The sequence below is a fragment of the Tachyglossus aculeatus genome, chromosome 19 (assembly GCF_015852505.1).
Source record: "Tachyglossus aculeatus isolate mTacAcu1 chromosome 19, mTacAcu1.pri, whole genome shotgun sequence".
NCBI lineage: Eukaryota > Metazoa > Chordata > Mammalia > Monotremata > Tachyglossidae > Tachyglossus > Tachyglossus aculeatus.
Window position 1 is genome coordinate 4,078,979 of NC_052084.1, and position 10,896 is coordinate 4,089,874.

At 48.1% G+C, this 10,896-nt stretch overlaps 1 protein-coding gene across 1 annotated transcript in view; it reads right to left on the reverse strand.

Moving 5' to 3' along the window:
* AKT3 (AKT serine/threonine kinase 3) overlaps positions 1-9,956 on the reverse strand; it is a 156,803-nt gene extending 146,847 nt beyond the window's left edge. Inside the window, exon 1 of the mRNA XM_038761022.1 lies at positions 9,914-9,956. The gene's annotated coding sequence lies outside the window, so the exon portion shown is untranslated. The remainder of the gene's footprint in view (positions 1-9,913) is intronic.
* Between the last annotated feature and the right edge of the window lie 940 nt (positions 9,957-10,896).

A 10,896-nucleotide genomic window follows, 5' to 3' on the forward strand; every position in this document is an offset into this window, starting at 1 on the left:
TCCCAACTTATTCTCCACCGCAATTTGTGGTAGAATACTGGATAGAGGCCATTTAGATAAAGGAAGAGATGCACAAAATATTCAGAGAATGTCAGTTGAGAGACAGAAGCTGGAAATGTGCAACCTGACAGAGCTGGTGTTTACAGACCTAAGCTGTTTTCATGGACCACTAGTGATATCCAAGCACTAACACTCAGGACATCAATAACTTTCAAAGACAGTCTTCTCCATTTCATTTCCCTGGAAGGGAAAGTTAAAATGACTGGGGATTTTCTACTTGCTCTCCCTCCTATTTAGACTCTGAACCCCATGTGGGACCTGATAATCTTATATCTACCCCAGCGCTAGTACAGTACTTGACACATAGCACTTACATGTCATCATCATTATTATTGTTTAAGAATGGGATCTTCACTTTTTTGAAAGTTTTAATCCATTAAATACTTAAAAAGCCAGTTATCAGTTAAGTACTTAAATGTGCATTTTAGACAGCTATATGTTTACCGATCAATCAACCAATAATGGTATTTACTGAGTGCAGGGCACTGTATTAAGTGCTTGGGAGAGTACAACAGAGTTGGAAGAACCGTTCCCTGCCCACAGGGAGTTTCAAATCTTGAGAAGCAGCATGGCTTAGTGGAAAGAGCATGGGCTTGGGAGTCCAAGATTACGGGTTCTAATCAATCGATCAATCAATCGTATTTATTGAGTGCTTACTGTGTGCAGAGCACTGTCCTAAGCGCTTGGGAAGTACAAGTTGGCAACATATAATCCGAGCTGTGTGACTTTGGGCAAGTCACTTAACTTCTCTGTGCCTCATTTACCTCATCTGTAAAATGGAGATTAAGACTGTGAGCCCCCACATGGGACAACCTGATTTCCTTGTATCTACCCCAGTGCTTAGAACAGTGCTTGGCACGTAGTAAGCACTTAACAAATACCATCATTAGAGGGGGTGACAGACACTGAAACGGATTTTGGGTACATAGGCTCATCGTGGGCACAGAACGTATCTGTTTATTGTTATACTGTACGCTCCCGAGCGCTTAGAATAGTGCTCTGCACATATCAAGTGCTCAATAAATACAATTAATTGGCTGACTGACTTGAGTAGAGGAGCTGAGGGCTTAGTCGGGGGAAGCATCTTGGAGGAGACGTGCAAGGGGTTGGTGGTGACGGAACTGAAATACAGTGAGCAGGTTGGCGTTAAAGGAGCCAAGTTTGCGGGCAACTGAAGTTATCGATGTTCTCAAAACTTTGATTACCAGGGCTCTTGGATGTCATTAATGGTACATGATAATGGCGAGTTCGGTAAACACCAGCTCTGTCATGTTGCATGTCTTCTGCTTCTGTCTCACACCTGACGTTCTCTGATTTTTTTGTGCCTCTCTGCCTTCATCTATACCATCTTTCACCTGGATGTGTACCCTTTGGGCACTTGATATTCACCCCATCCTCAGCCCCACTGCACTTATGTACATATCCATAACTTACATATATTAACATCTGTCTCCTTTAAGCAACTGCCACTGCACACTGGATTTGAAACTTTCATGAGCCACCTTAGTTGGACAGCACAGGGCAGGACAAAAAAAAAAAATGAATAAAGTGGCTTTAAAAACTTCAAAGGCAAGGGAAAGTTCAACTGTAGGGAAAGGCCAGGCAGCTCTTCCCATGTCCAGTATTTCTTTTCGGCCAGAGTCTGAAAGCTGCCACTATTTAAAGAAGTTTATAGGAGTTTTTATTTATTTGTATTCTGAAGAGGCAATCTACTCATAAGACTAGTGACCCTAAACCTGTAACTGCCTAAAATGTAAATTTAAGTATTTTAAGGACTTAACAGTTAACTGCCTATTTCAAATACCGAATGGATTAAACCTTTCAAAAAAAAAAAAAAGATGTTTAGATCCTTACAGGCAAAATTTGAAGGCTCTTCCTGAGGTCAAACAAGTCATCTTAACTCTTCCTCCCACTTCATAAATTCTCCACCTCCACTAACTTATGAAATGGAGGGGCAGTCTTGGAAGTCTGGTACGTACTGAGTGTCTACTGTGTGCAAAGCACTGTACTAAGTGCTCGGGAGAATGCAAAAGAGTTGGTAGACATGTTCTCTGCCCATAAGGAGCTTACAGTCTAAAGGGGGACATGGATTTTAAAATAAATGATCTAAAGAGGGGCATAGATATTAAAATAAATTACAGATGTGTACGTAAGTACTGAGGGGCTGAGGTTGGAGTAAATACCGGGTGCTTAAAATCAATCAATCCATCAATCGTATTTATTGAGCGCTTACTGTGTGCAGAGCACTGTACTAAGCGCTTGGGAAGTACAGGTTGGCAACATATAGACAGTCCCTAACCAACAGTGGGCTCACAATCTAAAAGGTGGGTTCACAGTCTAAAAGAAGATCCACCTGCTTAGGCGACGCAGAGGGCGAAGGAGTAGGGGAGACGACAGCTTCGTCAGGAAAGCGCTCGATAAATACGATCGAATGAAAGGCCTCTTGGAGGTAGGATTTTAATCTGGCTTTGAAGGTGGGGAGAGTGGTGGTCTGGCATTTATGAATGGGGAGAGATTTCCAAGCCACGAGCAGGACCTGGGAGACGGGTGGGTGGCGAGACGCAAGAGATCGATTTACGGGGAGCAGGTTGGCATTAGAGGAGTGAGGCACTGAGTGGCTGCCCACCCACCTGCCTGCCAGAGGAGACTGCCCGCTGGTCAACAGGGGCCCGGGAAGCAGAAGGCAGGTGTGTTTGGTGAGTGTGGAGACGTGGGTGGGGGTTTGTGGCTCTGCAGGTTGCTGTGCCCGGAGAAGCCTCTGTGGGGAATCCGGGCACATGCACAAGCATCGCAGGGGATGAGAAAACAGACTGAGGGGGAGGGAGGAAGGAATTGGGGGAGGCTGGCCATCCAGGTGAAGGCACCATACATGAGGCGGCAGCAGCAACGATGCCCCCCCGAGATTCCTCCCTCCACTACGGTGCTCTGACAGCCGCCCATATTTACAGGAATCCAAGTGTTTTATGGGCATTCACACACTCGCCCTGAGTTGACACACGGTTGGCAAAGAGATAGGCAGGCAGGGCGGGGTGACCATTGAGGTGGGTCTAACAAGGCTCATGCCCCCTGCCCTCTTGCCAGAGACTGAGATTTGGCCCTCCAAAACAGGGACCTTCCCTACAGTACTGTTTATTGCTATACTGCACTCTCCCAACAGCTTAGTACGGTGTTCTGCACCCAGTAAGCGCTCAATTAATATGATTGAATGAATGAATACTTGAGCCAGGGAGAGAAGCGTTCCCCAGAAGCTCATGCCAAACTTCCAGGCCAGGATTCGTCACAGTCCAAATCATCAGGAAGGTCTACTACTCTCGGGTTCTCCCTCTCACTTTTGACGGGCAACACGGCTGCTCTTTGTGGTGACTCCACTCATAACCTGGGCAACTTGAGGGCGACCACAGCCAGGAAGTGCTTTCGGTGGTTTGATAGCTCCCGGGCCCCTTTTTTCGCCATTTTATTTCGATTACAGAGGTTCTCTGCCGGAGTCTGTTCCAACAATATAAAACGGAAGCTGCATGGCCCAATGGATAGAGCACGAGCTTGGGAGTCAGGAGGTCATGGGTTCTAATCCTGGCTCCGCCACTTGTCTGCTGTGTGTCCTTGCGTAAGTCATTCAACTTCCCTGGGCCTCAGTTCCCTCATCTGTAAAATGGGGATTAAGACTGTGAGCCCCGTGCGGGACAGGGACTGTGTCCAACCCAATTACCTTGTATCTACCCCAGTGCTTAGAACAGTGACTGGCACAAGTAAGCTCATAGCAGATAACAAAACACACTGTGTGGTATCTAATACCCAAACACAAAGCTGTCCCTTTCACAAACTAGCCTGGAAAATTTTTCACTAACTATTGTGTAGGCAAAAAGCCCAACAACAAAACCATCACATTGGTGTTGAAATCCCTATAAGAGCTTCCTCCTTCCCCGCCCCCTCCCCTCACTTTGAATCAATCAATCAATCAATCAATCGTATTTATTGAGCGCTTACTATGTGCAGAGCACTGTACTAAGCGCTTGGGAAGTACAAATTGGCATCACATAGAGACAGTCCCTACCCGATAGTGGGCTCACAGTCTAAAAGGGGGAGACAGAGAACAGAACCAAACATACCAACAAAATAAAGGCGAACAATCTATACTTAGTGAATTGGATATAGGGTATGGTTTGGTGGACTGGCAACTAATTAACCAGATGAAAATGTGACAAAGTGGGCTGAGAGGAAAAGAGCCCAACAAGAAGTCTCCCAGGCAAATGGACTTTCAGAATGTGCCTTGATGAGCACTTTATAGCTAAAGGCAAGGGGTTCATACTATCTCCACAATAACACTGTAAACAATTTGAGCAAGAAGTTTGTTTCACTGATCAAAACTCAGTTTTCCAGTGCTTAGTACAGTGCTTCGCACATAGTAAGTGCTTAATAAATGCCATCATTATCATTTTATTATTATTACTAAAGACACACTCTGCAACAGGGCCCAAATCGATATTGAACAGAAACATTACAAATTTGTAATCTGCGACTCAACTGCAAAAGCACAACTGGGTGACACGATGAAATCGTAATAAAGTGAATCCTTTTATTTGCTTTGGGGCAGACTGCCCTGGGAGAAGTTCCTAAATACCCTTAATTTCACAGCTTCATCTGGGGATCCAATAACAAGAAAAGAGAAGGAAAACACCAATTCAATGTGTGTCATCATCACAAAAAATACAATTCAAAGGATGTTTACAGCGATCACATTTTTCCCAGTTAAAGGAAACAAGGAAGTGGAGTAATCTCTTTTTCTCTTCAAAACTTGATCAAACCCACTGTGAAATCAAATGGAATATTTATGTTGAGATGACATTTGACTATACATTATCTACGCCTCCAGATGAATCTAGAAGAAAAAACAGCACTTCTGTATATAAATCTTGTGTTTACTTTTCAAAAATCTACACGTTGCAGCTGCACTTCAAATGTGGAATGTCAATGGTCTCTATGACCCTCAGTCACGGAAAATCAATTCTGAACAATGTTATTAATCCTCAGAGTCTAATTCAGATATCTGAAGCTACACGCAAAGATTCTGCCTCCTAAAAAAAGGAAACCGTATATATTGCTCATCTAGTTTAGGTAAAATAAAAATCATCTGCTGTTCTCAGACTTCATTCTCATACCTCGCAGCTAAATCGTTTGGCCACTTCTCTAGTTTTGCCTCTACAGACAAGGAGTATCTACCAAATCGGTCTAACAGGAATTAATGGAAAAACTGGGCAAAATGGCGGGTCCTTCACTAAACCAAGAATGCATGCAATTAAAATTTAAAGGGTGAAAACCAAAGAGAAATATTGCTACCTACTTGCTGCACGCAACGTGCCTACAAAACTTGAGAAGTCTGCTCATTTCAATCTGCAGAGGAAGTTCCTCCTTTTAAGGAAGCTCACTCAATGCTGACAATTACATTTAGTTAATGAGGTGTTCAGAAAAAAGTCACTTCATTCATTCCTTCATTCAATCGTATTTATTGAGCGCTTACTGTGTGCAGAGCACTGTACTAAGCACTTGGGAAGTACAAGAGGGGTCATCACCCACAAGTTGTAATTATCAGGGAACTTGGGGTGAGGAGAAAGGATCGGCAGTCAACCTTAACTGCAACACGTTGAAAATTTACAATTTGCGTTGGTTTCCAAATACATTTTATGATGATTTTTATTCCTATTATTCCATTACTCCTGGTCCAGTCGTAACGAACACACACAGAAACCAAGTACTTGAAAGTGACAAAAACCCAGAACTGACGACAATGCCCAAATGAAAATCCGAATTCAGTAAATCAGGGCTCTGATAAAAACCATTAAAGAAAAACAACGCCTCGAGCATAACTGATCGGACAAAACAAAATCCCTTTCCACAAGGTTAACCCGTACTTTAAGAAGGACATAAAGCTTCAGGAAAATATGCTAAGTCACATAAAACACGTGGGCAGCTCAGAACCAAAACTTGATTAAAGGCCACACCAACTAAATGGTAATGTTTGTCTCCACCTACCAATGACTACATACTTCCAAATTATAATTAGAAACTCAATCCAATTAGATATCAGGGTCAGGAAAGCGGATAGTCAAGCAGTCTTCTGGGTTAACTTCCCAAAATCAAGGGAAACGCACTCCTGCTCAGGTACCCCTGCAGTAGGCGAGTACAGTAGAAACACCCTACATTAAATCAAAACACTTTGGGGAACTTGTCCTGTTTACTGTTTGAGAGGTATTTGTTTTTATACACAAGTTTTTGTTTTAAACTCCAGTCCATTACGGTGGTGTTCTGCACACAGTAAGCGCTCAATAAATACGATTGAATGAATGAGTGAATGAATGGTGAAAAAACTGATCGACATTTCAAGATCTTCAATTGGGGAAATGAATGACTAATTCTTTAAAAACAACAAGTAACCTTTATTAGGGAGCATCAGCTGTTTCGGGACACTATTCCAAAATCGGTTCCTTCGGTGCATTGCCCAACTAAGCGACTCCTAATAAAGCGGGCCTAAGAAAGGTGGGCATGGGAACACGGCTAATGTTGAGATAAATGGAAAACTAAATGGTTGGCGCCGAAAATCTTTAGCGATGCTATTTTTGCAGGAGGGGGGCATTCACTCACGTTTCTTGATGATTTTAAAGATGAGCGCTTAGTACAGTGCTCTGAACACAGTAGGCGCTCAATGGATACGAGCAAACTGATGCATTCTACATGTGTTCCCTACAGAGAAGCAGCGTGGCTCAGTGGAAAGAGACCGGGCTTTGGAGTCAGAGGTCATGGGTTCAACTCCTGGCTCCGCCAATCGTCAGCTGGGTGACTTTGGGCAAGTCACTTCTGTGCCTCAGTTCCCTGATCTATAAAATGGGGATGAAGACTGTGAGCCCCACGTGGGACAACCTGATCACCTTGTAACCTTCCCAGCGCTTAGAACGGTGCTTTGCACATAGTAAGCGCTTAACAAATGCCATCATCATTATTATTATTATTACTGAAGGCCGGTGTTATTACGACGGACAAATCGCTCCCCAAATCAAGATCTAATCAATAATTTGGGCTAACGGGCTCCAAGAGTTGTCAGCTACCAAGTCTGATCACCTCAGAGCTGGTGGGGGGAAAAAAGGAAGGGGAAGGGGGAGGGCTTGAGTGTCAGACTACACAAACACCCAGCTGCATACGTGGGTCGTTTCAGAAGAAATTCAGCTTGCTCTCCATTCAGACACCTGATCAGTTACTAATCCAGCATGGCTCAATGGAAAGAGCCCGGGCTTTGGAGTCAGAGGTCATGGGTTCAAATCCTGGCTCCGCCAACTGTCAGATGTATGACTCTGGGCAAGTCACTTCACTTCTCCGTGCCTCAGTTCCCTCATCTGTCACATGGGGCCGAAGACTGTGAGCCCCACATGAGACAACCTGATTACCTTGTAACCTCCCCAGCGCTTAGAACAATGCTTGGCACATAGTAAGTGCTTAATAAACGCCATTATTATTAATAATCCGGTGCACTTTCGGCGAACCCTTAGAAGTCCGGTGAATCAGCTTTTCTGATGATGATGAGGTGGATGATGAGGGTGATGATGGTAACGGGGATGCTCCTTGACTTTCCCCCCTGTGGCGGTCATCCAGTCGGGTAATCTCCCACCAGCCCGGAGCTGCCATCGTCCGAAACGTGGATGGCACCCCCGACCCCGAGGTTAGAAGGGGTCATTCATTTCATTCATTTAACCGTATTTATCGAGCGCTTACTGTGTGCAGAGCACTGTACTAAGCGCTTGGGAAGTCCAAGTTGGCAACACAGAGAAGCAGCGTGGCTCAGTGGACAGAGCCCCGGCTTTGGAGTCGAGACTGTGAGCCCACTGTTGGGTAGGGACTGTCTCTATATGTTGCCAACCTGTACTTCCCAAGCGCTTAGTATAGTGCTCTGCACACAATAAGCGCTCAATAAATACGATTGATTGATTGATTGATTGGTTCGAATTCTGGCTCTGCTTTGGAGTCGAGACTGTAAGCCCACTGTTGGGTAGGGACTGTCTCTATATGTTGCCAACCTGTACTTCCCAAGCGCTTAGTATAGTGCTCTGCACACAATAAGCGCTCAATAAATACAATTGATTGATTGATTGATTGGTTCGAATTCTGGCTCTGCTTTGGAGTCGAGACTGTAAGCCCACTGTTGGGTAGGGACTGTCTCTATATGTTGCCAACTTGGACTTCCCAAGCGTTTAGTACAGTGCTCTGCACACAGTAAGTGCTCAATAAATACGATTGATTGATTGATTGATTGGTTCGAATTCTGGCTCTGCTTTGGAGTCGAGACTGTGAGCCCACTGTTGGGTAGGGACTGTCTCTATATGTTGCCAACTTGTACTTCCCAAGCGCTTAGTGCAGTGCTCAGCACACAGTAAGTGCTCAATAAATACAATTGATTGATTGATTGATTGGTTCGAATTCTGGCTCTGCTTTGGAGTCGAGACTGTGAGCCCACTGTTGGGTAGGGACTGTCTCTATATGTTGCCAACTTGGACTTCCCAAGCGCTTAGTGCAGTGCTCTGCACACAGTAAGCGCTCAATAAATACGATTGACTGATTGATTGATTGGTTCAAATTCTGGCTCCGCCAGTTGTCAGCTGTGTCACTTAGCTCCTCTGTTCCTCAGTTCCCTCATCTGTAGAACGGGGATGAAGACAGTGAAACCCCCGTGGGACAACCTGCTCTCCTTGTAACCTCCCCAGCGCTTTGCACATAGTAAGCGCTTCATACATGCCACCATCATGATTATTATGATGGTGACGGTCCCTACCTAACAACGGGCTCACAGTCTCGAAGGGGCCCCATCCCTTCCACGCATCCAGTTGGGGTTCCAGCACCATGATGGCTGATGCGGCTCGATGCGCAGGAGGAGGAGGAGGAGGAGGAGGAGGAAGGGGAGGAGGAGGAAGAGGCCGGTTTGTTTACTTGCGAGCCTGGGCATCATTGGAGGAGCCAAACCCAGCATCTTCCGCACATTTTCTATTCTTGGAACCCACAACTTCCAGCCGGATCCCACCCCCGCTACTATTAAGGCGCAGCCCGGGGGGGGAGGCCCGCCCCTTTCTGCGGGTCTCGGGGAAGGGGACACGGGGGTCATTCATTCAGTCGGATTTATTGAGCGCTTAACGTGTGCGGGGCACTGGACTAAGCGCTCGCCCTGGGGGGTAGGGTGGGGAAGGGGATGCCACCCATCCCCCCCACCCAGGACCGTTCATTCATCCATTCGATCGTATTTATTAGACTGTGAGCCCACTGTTGGGTAGGGACCGTCTCTATGTGTTGCCAATTTGTACTTCCCAAGCGCTTAGTACAGTGCTCTGCACATAGTAAGCGCTCAATAAATACGATTGATTGATCGATTGAGCGCCTACTGCGTGCGGGGCTTGGGAGGTCCGAGTTGGCAACATCTGGAGACGGTCCCTACCCAACAGTGGGCTCACAGTCTAGAAGGGGGGGGGGGGGACAAAACGTATTAAACAAATGGGATTAATAGGGACAAATAAAATCAGGGGGGCAGTCTAAACAAAATGGGATAAATCAAATAAAATCAGAGGGGCAGTCGGGGGTGGGGGGCGTTACATAAGGGCCCGGTCCCGGGGGAGGGGGCGATGGCGCAGAGTCAGGACTCCGGCCAGACGGGCACACTAGGCCACAACAACATCCCGACCCAGGCGCAAATTCCCGGGAAAGGGAAGGCGGGCGTCGGGATCGTTGGGCCGGGAAATCAAACCAAACAAACGCCTCAAGCTGGGAAAGGAGGGAGGGAGGGAGGGGGGGGGGGGATCCTCGGTGGGGGGGGGGGGGTCGTTACCTGCAGAGGCGGCGGCGGCGGCGGCTGCTGCTGCTCCTGCTGCTGGGATGGCGGAGGGGAGACGGGCGGGGGGAGGCGGGAGAAGCGGAGGAGGGGGGGGACTCGGAGGGGGGAAGGGAGGGGAGAAGGAAGGGGGTCCCCGGGCCTTCCTCCCTCCTCCCTCCTCCTCCTCCTCCGGCTGTGCCCTCCGGGGCCCCCGCCCTCCCCCCGGCCCCGCAGTGTCGGCGGCCCCGGCGACGACCAGGAGGAGGAGGAGGAGAGAGGGAGAGAGAGGGCGGGCCGCGCCGCCCGAGCGCGAGCGGGAGGAGGAGGAGGAGGAGGAGGCGGAGACTGGACGTGGGAATCGGCTACAAATTCACTTCATCACCAGACAACAGCAGGCGGGAGGGCGGACGGGCGGGGAGCCCCCCCCACGGCCCCGCCCCGCCCCCTCGGCGACGCCTTTTGGGGCACTTGGAGGAAAAGTCCTGAGGAGGAGGAGGAGGAGGAGGCGGCGGCGTTGAGGGGGCCCCGCCCTGTTGGTCCCGGGGCTCGGCCCCGAGGCCGCCGCCTCCTCCTCCCGCGCGCTCGCGCCCCCCGCCGACCCTGCTCTCGCGAGAACGGGGGCCCCTCAGCGCCGCGCGCGCGACCGCCCGCGGCCTACCCCCCGCCCGCGCCCACCTCAGCCCACGGGCCTCCATTCCCTCAGCCGTAGCGAGCGCCTCCCGTGTGCGGAGCACTGGGCTAAGCGCTGCGGACGCTCATTCATTAAGGCCCTACTGAGAGCTCACCTCCTCCAGGAGGCCTTCCCAGACGGATCCTCCTCGTCCCCCTCTCCATCCCCCCATCTTACCTCCTTCCCTTCCCCACAGCACCTGTATATACGTTTGTACATATTTATTACTCTATTTTACTTGTACATATCTATCCTATTTATTTTATTTTGTTGGTATGTTTGGTTTTGTTCTCTGTCTCCCCCTTTTAGACTGTTGGGTAGGGACTGT